A 12,685-nucleotide genomic window follows, 5' to 3' on the forward strand; every position below is an offset into this window, starting at 1 on the left:
AGTTCTTAAGGACAGAGACGCCTTGTTCATGAGTGAGGTCAGAGAAGAATGGGTAGACTGGTACCAGCTGACAAGAAGGCTACAGTAACTCAAATAGCAACTCTTTTCAATCGTGGTGAGCAAAAAAGCATCTCACACTCCACAACATGTTGAGGTGGATGGTTAACAATAGAAGGAGACCACACCAACTTCCACTCCTGTCAGCCAGTAACAGGAATCTGAAGATACATTGGGAACATGCTCAGCCAAACTGCATAGCTGAAGGCTGAAAAAAGACCAAGTGATGCTTTTACAATCTTCAATTGTACACACAGAGTATGCAGTCAATCATTCCCAAAGTCTATCGATTAAAAGTATATTTTGAGCTTTGATTAAAAAGGGACACAGAAGAACCAGGTCTAAGGTCTACTGGTAGACCGTTCCAGAGCATTGGCAAAATAACTGCAAAAAGTACAATACATTTTAGCCGAGATTGAGGAAAGTCAGCAGTAGCTGTTGTGGTAGATGTTCATTGTGGGGCTTGTGGGGTTAGTCTATTTAGGGCTTAAAATACCAAATTCTAAAATGAACTGGAAGCTATAAAGGGGAAGCTAAAACTGGGGTAATATGAACCCTCTTTTTTGTGCCTGAAATTCCTGGGTACTACCATTCTCACCATACATGAAAGACCTGACAGAATTTTCTTTACTTTTTCTTTCCATGATAAGACCACTCTGCATTATGTTTGACAATCAAGAGCATTCATTCTGATTCAGTCAGACTTTGGACCACTGGGAATACTGTAAAGCGCTCACCCTTCTTCTCAACAATTCAAACAGTTCTTTTCACAGTACAGCCCAAAGTACTCACAGTAACCAGCTATGACAATATACTTATAAAACTTCATATTAGTATTCTCATCAATAAATAGAAAAAATGTGTGCTGTAACATGAAACAATAGGTTGATGTTGTTGTATTATTTAGACACTTGGTAGATAAATGGTACTTTAATTCAATGCTGGCTCTATAGTACTTTATTACCGACAATAATGCTATTGATTTGAAATGGTTTCATAACAAGATGTTTAAAATACACAATACTGGTTATCTAGTTGAGGACAATGACTCGAGTGGACATAGTTCTAAAGCACTTGTGGACATGGCTGAGTGTCCAAGCAATGCAAGAGCCCTTGATTTTCATTATGGGTGGAACCAAAGTCCTTCAGCGCGGTCCTCTACAGCCTCGTCAGTGCAGTCACACGGCACCATCAAAGCCGCTCCGCTTTGATCAACTCTTCAAAAGGCTTTTCTGGCCCCTTCTTAGTGCCTGCTTGCCTGCTTTCTGACAGGCCAGGATTTCTTCTAGCAGTGATTAAACACTCACTTTAATTCACTTTATCCGTACTGAACCTGCTTTACCGCAATATATATATTTAGCGTTTTCACTTACTTTTAAAAAGGAGTGTGGAAGTTGACTCTTCTCATGCAAAATGAGAAGCACTATGTGTTTCTTATGACTGTACTAAGGATGCTTCATAAATTAAGCATGACATAGGGAGCAAATACAAGTACTTAGTGTTAATAACACCATGAAAAAATTGTGTTCTGAATCTTTAGTCTGCATTTTCTATACTCAGATTTTCTTTCAGGCTTAAAATTTGCACTCAAAATTTACAGTCTCTATATTCTCTACCACCAATACGGATTAACAATTTTGATGACATCATTCTGTACTTCAAATTTTCATTAGATTTTCTATCCAATCTTTAGAATCTGTAATGTCCCACACCCAACATTATAAAAATCCATGATACTAACCATCAAGTACAGGTTGTGAGGTAAGCTAAACGCTATTTAAAAAGGAAAAGACTTCCTGTTTCAGTGGAAATTACATCAACATACTGAATGCTGATGCGCATTTCAAGGCACTTCAAGGGAACTTTAAACACAGTCTCTGCATTTTTATTCAATGACAAAAGATTAATAAGCAAAGTCAGTGTACAAGTCATTACACAAGCCTGCATATTTAGAAGTATATGAATAAGCCAGCAGCCCCATGTCCTAATAAATTTAACACTATAAGAAAGAGGTATTCAAACATTGGGGAAGGGATTGCTGGGGGGCTGTCATTTTGCGTAAGAACAATTAAAATGGCTGGAACATATTTTCAAAATACACAAAACAGATCTCTCTTTTTTCATGATCAACATCTTCACACTATAATATTAACTAATGCTCTTTGGAAGCCCCGCCCCCTCTCACCATTTGAAACTAGTCATGTTTAGGCCTGTGCTTGCTGTGCTTCAAAAATGCATTGATGCCGTGGCCTCGATTTTTTTTCGGGGTTAATGTTGAGAATGTTTCACTGAAAATGTTGAAAAATAGCACTTTTTGACCAAGGCTGAAAATGTTGACCAAAAATCTGTTCATTTGTTTTGTTCTCTTGCGCCAGTCAGCGCTCAGATGCATTCAAACAGTTTGAGGAGCAGATCAATAATGCAGGACTAGGTATGATTCTTGGTTGTCAGTTCTGCTGTATTACAAGATCTTTTTTTCCTGTGTTTTTTATTAGCCAGTTAATAACAGCCAATAAAAGCCGTGGGCTAATTGGATGAATAAGCCTGGTTTTATATGTGTACGCTGCAGTAGTTTAAGTCGCCTGCTGACAAGTTTGTTTTTGTTGGGTGCAAGTTCGCAAAATACTGAGAAATGGGCCTCATGGGGGAAAAATACTTAATGTCTGCTATATGGCATGCTGCCTGTTTTGGGACAGTTTAGTACTTTGTGAAACAGGATTTAGAACGAGACCAGCCAGGCTCAGGACATGACAAACGGAAAAGCTCTTTATTTAGCCACAGGAACTGCCTCTCAGTGTGCATGGCTGGAGATACTGAAAAGACAGAGACTGACAGGGATCCATTAGGGAGCCTGGCCTCTTCTTAGTTCCAGAGACCTGGGAAAAGACTCACTTGCGTGTCGTTCTCTTCTAATCTCTTTCCTCGTTTACCTCATTTTCTGCAGAGTAACTATACAAGGACATGTGAGTTGTTGGATGTCTGTGAGGCTATGCTCTCTTCCACAGCTCCCTCTGTTAGAGAACTGGCCTTCATCATCTTTCAGCTTAGTTCAAAAGCGCTGTAATCACGCAAGCCTGACAGTCCCGAAGGTATAGGATGCAGTGAAGAAAAAGTCTTTTTAAAGATGAAGGATAACTACACACACGCACACATGGCACACATGGCCTTAGGTATAAATATCATCTCACACGTTGCACCGCATGGCAAATGTGGACAAATTAAAATTCTTCCTGGACAGCAATCTAAGGCGGGAGTCGTGTCTGAAAAAGCAAGACGTGATGCACATGTCGGCGTCTGCTGCCCACAAAGAAGTGAAGGTGCTCGCATGGATCACTTTTAATGAGGCTGTCTACTTTTGCACCGCTTAGTTTTCTATCTAATTTTTAAAAGGCTGCTATACTTAAAGGCAAATGTCTTCATACCTGTTAATTAATTACACATGCTTTAGAACACGTTTCCCAAATCGAGTGGCACACTGCCTGGTTATTCAAGGCCGTAATCATACTTTGCAAATAAAGCAAATGATCTCATCTGCATGATTTCAACACTGGAGCATTTCATATACACTATCAATAAAGCAATCCCTATCTATATCAAAATCAATATCACTGGACAGTTTTACGTACCATATTAAAAACATTTTGTAAGGTTAATGCCTTTAGCAAATTCTTTAGTGGCAGCAACAGAACTGAGAGAGAAGTTAATTTTATACTGACTCCATGTGCCTCAGTGTCAATACAAGAGACTTTCTAAATTTGATTAAAAGTCAGGTCAGCAATAAGAGCCGCCTAGAGGTCTAAACACTATAGTGTTCATTACTGAATTAATAATGTCCTCGTTTCTTTCTAAACGAATAGTCTCTCACTAGTGGGTGACTTTATGTTTCTTCTTTATTCAGCCTTTTGGAGGAAAATCAAAGGGAGTTAAGCTTTTTGAGAATTTATATACAGTGCCTCCAGAAAGTATTCATATATGTTCCAACAGGACACTGAGCCAAAGAACAAAGCAAAAACTACGAAGGAATAGCTTGAAAAAGGAAGATTTGTGGTTTGAAGTCAAACCTGAGACTTAAATACAACTTGATCTGAAAATTGCTATTTATGTTCTCCATCTAATGCAAATTTGGAGAAAATTTGCATTGACGGATAGAAGAAAATTCCAAAATCAAAATGCGCAAAGCTCACATACTGTAGACACGTCCTCGTCAAGTCAAATCTGTAATTGATCCAAAAGAACAATTCACTCTGAGACTCATTCAACTGATGGTGAATGCTTATCAGTTAAGCAGTTTTTAGATTTGTTTTGAAATTTCAAACAATTCTGAGGACATCTAAATACTTTATTTAATTTTTCCATAGGGAGTCACTACAAAATCAGCAGAAACAAAAATATAGTTTTGATAAATTTAAATTTGATGTTGCAATAGAGCAAAAAGAAATTAATCATTGTGGGGAGAATACTTTCTGGAAGCACTGTAGATGTTTTTGTTGTTGTTTTTCTAAAATACTGGAATATATGTTTGTAAAAATTTGGAAGGGATTCTCATTAACTCACGTAAAGACTTCAACTTCCACATATTGTAGCCCAAGGAATATGGTCTGAAAATAAGTAAATATTATATTATAACTAAGAGGAAACTAAGTAAACCAGACTGCCATCTCCACTTTAGCTTTTTTTATGCACTGTTGTTGAAAAAAATAGTAAGGATATCCTACTGGCCAATAAAACAAGCACAAACCAATGTCAATACCAAAACCTCAAATATGTTCCCCACAGACTCACTGCTTAAACAAAAGTATTAAAACAGACATAGCTCTTTACCCATGTCTGGTATTATTTTACTTGTATTATATTATTATAGTGTCATAAGTAAACTCATACATTTATTATTAAAGGAATGAAACATATCGGGCCTTGCTGGTATTGGAAAATAATTACTGACATAATGATGATTTTTATGTTTAATGTTGTGGAACATCCATGAAACAAATTAGTTATTTTTAATGGTGTGGAAAGTTCTTTAATATTGTGTAACGTTACATTTAAAGTTGTGGAATGTTAGGTTTAATGTTGGTGAAAATCCACGAAATAACTTCCTGTTCCTGTTTTCTGTTACATTATAGCCACTATAGACAGTTGTTCCCTCAACAGCCTCTATTTTTCTCTCTCTTAACAAGTTAACAAGGCAAAACCAAACAGCTTGTTGAGTTAGAGAGCTGGATAGATAGATGAACTTTATTGATCCCCAAGGGGAAATATGTGAAATAAGAGCGAAACCACAATGCCCTTTGTCATCCGTGTTGGAAAACTCTGCTGTTAAAAAGTGCTAACACTGGAGACTCCTTCCATAAATGCTAAATAAACATCTTATTTAGAAAACTTCCCTATATTGACAATTACAATAATACAGTTTATGTGGAGCGCACACCATACAAGTCTTTTGAAAGTTTGCTACTCTAATAATGACATTGTTTTAGAATTAACGATAATATAAACCTGTGATTTGAACTGCAGCCAAACTATTGTCTGAGCTGCAGTTAGAGAACATTTATCAACTTCTGACCAGTAAGAATTGAGAATTCAGCAGTGCTACAGTATACAATGATATTATACACTATAATCAAGCAAGGACTCATAACTTTGGGTAACTTACCACTTGTTTTTGCAATCCAGAGATAGACTATTTGCGAACAAACACAGATGTTTTTCCCCCATCCATATTCTGGCAAATCAATTTTTTAACACCCCCCCGCCCCCCACCCCTCCAAAACAACAAAAACCTACAATTTTTAATTTGGCTCTGCAAACTAAAATGCTCTTTGAGCCCTGGGCTAAAAGTTTGCTACTAAGTTGCATTTCTTTAGTGGATACAGTATATTGAACTGCAAGTCAATGCTGTTTAATTATAGCACACCTTACTTATTTTACTCCTCTATTAGGCCAATTTACTTTTAGGTAACTAAATCCATCTGATGAATCGCCCATGGTCAAACACCTGTGTTCACTACCTTCCCTTATCGCATTTTTGTTAGCCTTACACCACCAATTACCGGCTCAATGGTTGCCAAGGCCCGGTCCCACTACAACCACCGCCTCTCCATTTTATCAAAGCCTTCATTAAAAGGCATAGACCAATTCAGCCTCTGACATTTCTTAATGCAACTCTTTCATTTATTTCCAATCAGCCCCTGATCTCAGACCTGTCTGGCATTTATTTAAATCTCCAGCACAGCCACGCTTCTATTGCAGGCTAACCTCTCTGGGGTCATTAATTGCATCCACAGACAAGTCGGCTGTCCTTTATACAACTGTATCGATTACTCAGTGAAGCCTAGATGGTAAACATCTGCAGATTTATGAGATGGGGTCATCTTTTTTTTTTTTTTAGCATTCCAGTCTTTCCTGTTGCCATCTCTAAGCTGTCTGTCACCTGGGTCTGAATGTAGAATCACTCCATGGACCTTAATCTGGTACAGAAAATTGTGCTTTGATGGAACACACATACACACAGACATGTGGATGGGGATACAAGTCTTATGATAACTGATAAATTGAGCAAGACTTCAAGTTGGGGAAACAGTTCTGTTGTCCGTGTTTGTGTCTATGACCTTCAATCTCACTGCCGCTTGCATCAGCCCCAGTACACAGCCGTGAACTGTATATGCCAACTCGCAGAGCAATCTCACCCAGACAAGGGTGAGAAGAGGAAAAGCTGACCTTTGATCCAGGACAGAATTCAATTTTGGTAAAAAGGACCTTCTTGCCATCTACTTGCTGCAAAATCTCTGCCCTGCCGGATATAAAATCAGACCAGAGAACTGTGAGTCATCAAACATTTTCCAGGCAGGATATTGTTAAGATTTAAGACACATGTTTGGGCTGGTCTAGGTGTCAGAGGGATAAATAATCATTCCACAGTGCTTTTATTGCAGTGCTGGTCCTAGAAGGGAAAGGCTATGCATGCTACAATAATCCTGAAAAAGCAACAAATATTCAGAATCTCACCAATCCATACACATTGCATTTAATAAATAATATTTGGACCTTATCCAAATCTGTTTAGTGGCCCTAAAGCTTATGGTATAATACAAAGATTAGGTAGCATTTTACAAAATCTTAGTGTTCATAGGTCTACATGATCTCTCCATACACCCTTTGTAACAATGGCTATAAACATTAGCAATGTAAAAAAATAGGAAAGCTTGCCAGAAAAGCTCACACAGCATCTGGTTGAGACTAAGATTGGGATCCAATTGGTTGCATAAAAATTCAAGCTGGAGATTTTTCCTTTCATGCAGGCAAGCTGTCAGATATTCAATTTATTTATTTGTATAGCGCTTTTTACAATGGACATTGTCTCAAAGCAAGATATCACAAGATATGAGACTTGTGGGACAAAGAATGACCACATTCATTAACATGAATGTAAATGGTGTGTTTACTGTAATACATTTAGGATGTTCATTCATTCATCCTTAGTATCTGCCTGGTCAGGGTTGCATTGCTTTAACTTAGTCTACTAGTTTGTTTATATTTTGGGAAATACAGGGTCTCTCAAAAGTCTCCATGCATGGGGGGCCTATGTTTGCCAACAGCGTGTCAGTTGTGCCTTCTTCAGTGGGTGTTTGTGGACATCCATTTCTCGGTTGGTCCGCAAAACTTCCAGTCTTTTCTGAATTTGTTAATAAATTTGGCGACAGTGTCGTGTGTGCTGTGCTTACCACGTCTCCTCTTAAAGTCCATCACAACCTTGCGACAGCTTCCTGATCCAGGCATGAGAATAATTTCAGTATTTTCTTCTTTTGTTCTTCTTAAAGGCTATCTGAAAAAATATATATAATGTAAACCAAGTATGAAAAATTTTGGAAGACATTTTGCAAAAAAGTGTTAATTTCCCCTATGTATGAAGATTTTCTGGAACCAAAACAGTTTGTTTGAAAATGTCACAGGCAAGTATAAACAAACATAACTGTGCAAGTATGATAAAAGAAAACATCAACAATCCTGTGTATCCATCCATCCATCTTCTATACTGCTTATCCTTCTTCAGGGTCACGGGGGAACATGGAGCCTATCCCAGGGAGCATCGGGCACAAGGCGGGGTACACCCTGGACAGGGTGCCAATCCATAATCCTGTGTATGCACATCTCTATTTAAAAAATACAAAATAAATACCCTTCCAGGTTAGGCAATGCCCACTTTAAGTTTAAATCCGAATAAAGATACAAATATTTAATTGTAGCACTATAGAGATACAAATAATGGCATCTCCAAAACATACATAAACATTTATAAAGTCTTAATCCAATAGGTGTCAGCTCCCATAATGCCTGCTTTTGCCACTTTTGATATCAGGTAGACATAAGTGACTCAGATTATTGCTTGACATAAGGTTGTGTTATGACATTAGATAACATCTGACTTTGTAATTCAGTGTACCTCTGGTGTAATATTAATTTGACACAATAACAATCAGAATATTATTTGGGGAATGTTGTTCCATTTTTGTGCCTCTGCCACTTCAGTAAGTGCTTTATCCTGGTCAGAATTGTGGTGGATCCAGAACCCATTCTGGAAACACTGGGAATGAGAATACACCCTGGAGGGGATGCAAGTCCATCGCAGGGCACCAAACACACAATTTAAAAAAAAAAACGTGCATTGCATGAAATAGAGATTATGTAGAAAAATTATACACTTTGTGACACAATAATTAATGCAAAAATAAATAAATAAATAAATAAAATTAATAAAGTTTTAAGCTTTTCATTTGACTTACCGTCGTATAACCCAAGCTTAGGTTTGAACCGGAGACCCTGGAGCTGTGTCAACCTTATGTCACACAAATTATTGTCACCTGACTCCGGTGAGGTAATGTCAACATTACATCAAAATTAAAGCCTTTATCTCGGGTGACACTTACTGGAATAAGCATTCGTAAATATTCAATATATTCAATATATGATTTATGTCAGGTTTCATAAAGAATTGGCTAAATTTTCGCAGAGGTGTGAATATAATTGATTGGAATCCCATCTGAGAAGAATTCTCCCACCTTGCGCTAGTATTGGCTCCAGATCCACCCTGATGAGTTTACTGAAGATGTACACATTTCTTTTCAAGATTTATTTATTTTGCTGTTTATAATCTTGAGACCTGAACGTGCCCTACCCTATATGACCATATGACTCATATGACCATTTCCTTCTTACTTCTTACTTCTTCCTTCTTACGCCACCTCAGAGCATCTAGAGCGCAACGTGTTGCATCGCGTTGCTGCGCTCGGCGCCTCCCCCGTGGGGTGATCGAGCTGAGATCTACCACTCAGTGACAGTACACTTAATCAACACACTGAAATGGAGGATCACAGGGGACGGAGCTCGGTGTCATGCGTCTCCGCTGCCGCCCCCGCAACCACTGAATAACCATACGTGATCGCAAAATCAATCCGCAACCGCTTCGAAAATTATTGCTTCAGACCCCCAGCACATGTTTTGTCACACACTGCTAGGCAATAAAAGTGATATTAAGATTATTGATTGTTGTGTATGGGGCGCTATTAATAATGTTGAACATGAAGCTAGAGTGATATGTGGGCATATAGGTCTGTTCCAGTGTGTTGGTGAGATGCATGATGGGGAAGATGTTCTTGAGGCAAATGATGGATTATGGTAGTAGTCCTCATGCCTTGAGCCTGGCAAAGGCTGCACAGACAAAAAAAATATTTGGGGCAAAAAAATGATCTTTTGTCTTGGACCCATCATAAATAGATAACAAAATGTGTGTCTATGTTTAAAGTTCAATTCTGCAGGGGTGAACAGGACTGAAAAAAAAACCTTGTGTGTGTCCTTGTGGGTTCTCTGGTTTCTACCTGCCTCAGAAAAACTTGTCAGTAGTTGGACTATGTGGTATTGCCTCTTGGTGTGAGAATATGTCTTCATGGTGCCTTGGCATTCTATTCTGGTTTTCCAACTTTTCATAAGTCACTCTGGATAAGGGAATCTGACAGACAGTGAATGAAAAATTAAATTATAAAACTCAAACATTCCAAAAGGTTAAATCAATTACTAATTCAGCTCATGACACAATACTCCAAGCAACCTTAATATTTGAGCGCACAACACTCTGGTAGCAATGTGTTCCCTCTTTATGGTGACCTCAGCTTGGTCCTGAAGACAGCAATCATTAATAAATCTCGACATGTTAAATCCAGGCTCCCTCCATTATGCTGCATCCCGGGCTATCTTGGCCCTCCATAAATTTGAAAGCTCCGCAAAGCCAGACAGAGCCAAGGCGATGCTCGCAGGGATGGCACTGCGATGAAACATTAATATTTTCAACAATCTTTTATTTAACCCCCTTACAGCGGCACTTGGGGGTGGAAAACATGTACCCACTGGAAATGATATTATGGCTGTGGCATGGGTCACGAGGCATTTTGTTTGTTTTGTGGAGAGTAGTTCTATGGAGCCATTATAGTAAGCCACATGTGGACTCTCTGCTGTGCCTAGAGTGCTGAAGGAAATGACTACACGTCACGAAATTCCTACTACATCTTCTTTAATCTCTTATATTAACAGCAAACCTACATGCACCACTGTGGTTGTGAGAACACTTGATGCTGCATTAGGGAGTCTTGAGGCCATCCCTACGACTTGACCTGATTATGAAATGATTCTTGCTGCATCTCGATTCTATACATGATAGCTGTTTTTTTTTTTTTGTTGTTTTTTTATGTGACTACTTTTTACTTTTAAAGCACATGCAATACAGAGCAACAAGAATGTAAGCTGAAACTGAAACTTCAGCTGTCTTTCAAGATTATTACTTGTCACACTGTACTAGATGATCCTAATAAAATCTTGGATGGATTCTATAACGGAAAGTACAGAAACATGTTAGATTATTTGTTGAAGATAATCTAAAGACAATGATCCAAAGCATAAGACTAAACCCTAGTCCTAGAAGTAAGTGAAAGACTGATCTCCAGTTATCTGAAGCTTTTGGTTGCAGTTATTGCTGCTAAAGGTGGCACAACCAGATTTTAAGTTTAAGGGGACAATTAGTTTTTCACATTGGTGATAGGTGTTGGATAACTTTTTGCTTCAATTTAAAAAATTAAAAAATAAAAACTGTATTATATGTTTATGCAGGTTGCCTTTGTTTTATTTTGTATTTAGTTTGAAGATCTAAAAGTATTTAGTATAAGATATACACAAAAACAAAAGAAATCACACATACTTTTTCAAAGAACTATAGTTTAACTCATTTCTAATGTACACATTTTTAGTGTACACAATTTCATAATTGCTAGTAAAGGTGTAAACCTCAGGCTTTTTTAAAATAAGATACGATTCCAATTTGTAAGGGAATGATTCAATATATTATATTGATATATCATCGCTGTGAACAAGTTTGCTCAGAATTTGCTTTAAACTTATTGTAAATTAGCAAAAGATTTTGAAAAAAAGGACTATGGGGGCACGGTGGCTTAGTGGTTACCATGTTTGCCTCACACCTCCAGGTTCCCGGGTTCGAGTCCTGCTGGGGCCGTGTGTGTGGAGTTTGCATGTTGTCCCCGTGCTGCGGGGGTTTCCTCTGGGTACTCTGATTTCCTCCTCCAGTCCAAAGACATGCATGGTAGGCTGATTGGTGTGTCTAAAGTGTCTGATGGGTATGTGAGAGTGTATGTGATCCTGCGATGGACAGGCACCCTGTCCAGGGTGTACCCTTCTTTGAGCCCGATGCTCCCTGGGATAGGCTCCAGGTTCACCCTGACCTGTGACCCTGAAAATGGAGTAAGTGGTAGAAGATGGATGGATGGAAAAATGGCTATTTTACAGCATGTATCAGAGTTACAAGCAAATCATCTTGCTAGCCTATTTATACATTAATTTAAAAATATTAATTACATATTACAGTCTACCAGTTGTCTGTCCTTTTTCAATAATAATTGATTTATGATTGTTGCCTCAATTCATTTCAATCATTGCCTTGTAAATCGATGCGCCAATACAAATTGTGTGATCTTTACACCTCTACTTGCTAGTCTACGCCTAACTAGGGGACTACGTGTTCCAGCACCACATCGGTTGTGCCTTCGTCAGTGGATGTTCATGGACGTCCACTTCTCAGTCGGTCTGCTACACTTCCAGTATTTTTTAATTTGTTTTGCAACAGTGCTTAGTGTGTGAGGTGCTTGCCATTTTTCCTGTTAAAGTCCTTCACAACATTCCCACTCCAGCCATGAGAATGATTTCAATATGTTCTTCTTTTGTCAAAGGCATTCTTAAAGGCTGTTGGAATCAAAATTATTCAACCCTTATTGCAAATCAAGTTTATTGTCAACATTTACAGACTTTCAGCTGTTTGCAATGAACAAATCAAACAATAGCAATTGAAATAGTTCAACACAACAAATGCTTCAAGTGGTTTCCCCAAATTCAATTGAATTCAAATTGAAATTGAAAACGTTGAAAATGAAAACTTATAATGACTATTATTCAACCCCCTCAATAGAATCCCTCACAACAGCAAAAATATGCAAAAGAGGTGTTGTCTCAAGCAGACCCGATGTAACTAATCAAGGGCTTCAGTAGCTGCACCAGGTGTGCTTGAGCTGGAGCA

The 12,685-nt window shown here is 38.2% G+C and overlaps 1 long non-coding RNA gene across 1 annotated transcript; it reads right to left on the bottom strand.

Annotated features, from left to right (window-relative positions):
• Positions 1 to 5,845: 5,845 nt before the first annotated feature.
• On the bottom strand, positions 5,846 to 8,911 carry LOC128635344 (uncharacterized). The gene is made up of 4 exons (XR_008398320.1): positions 8,838 to 8,911; positions 8,028 to 8,207; positions 7,779 to 7,879; positions 5,846 to 6,847 (listed from the first exon to the last, which is right to left on the bottom strand). It is a non-coding gene; the product is annotated as an uncharacterized LOC128635344 (long non-coding RNA).
• Between the last annotated feature and the right edge of the window lie 3,774 nt (positions 8,912 to 12,685).

The sequence above is a fragment of the Ictalurus punctatus genome, chromosome 18, assembly GCF_001660625.3.
Source record: "Ictalurus punctatus breed USDA103 chromosome 18, Coco_2.0, whole genome shotgun sequence".
NCBI lineage: Eukaryota > Metazoa > Chordata > Actinopteri > Siluriformes > Ictaluridae > Ictalurus > Ictalurus punctatus.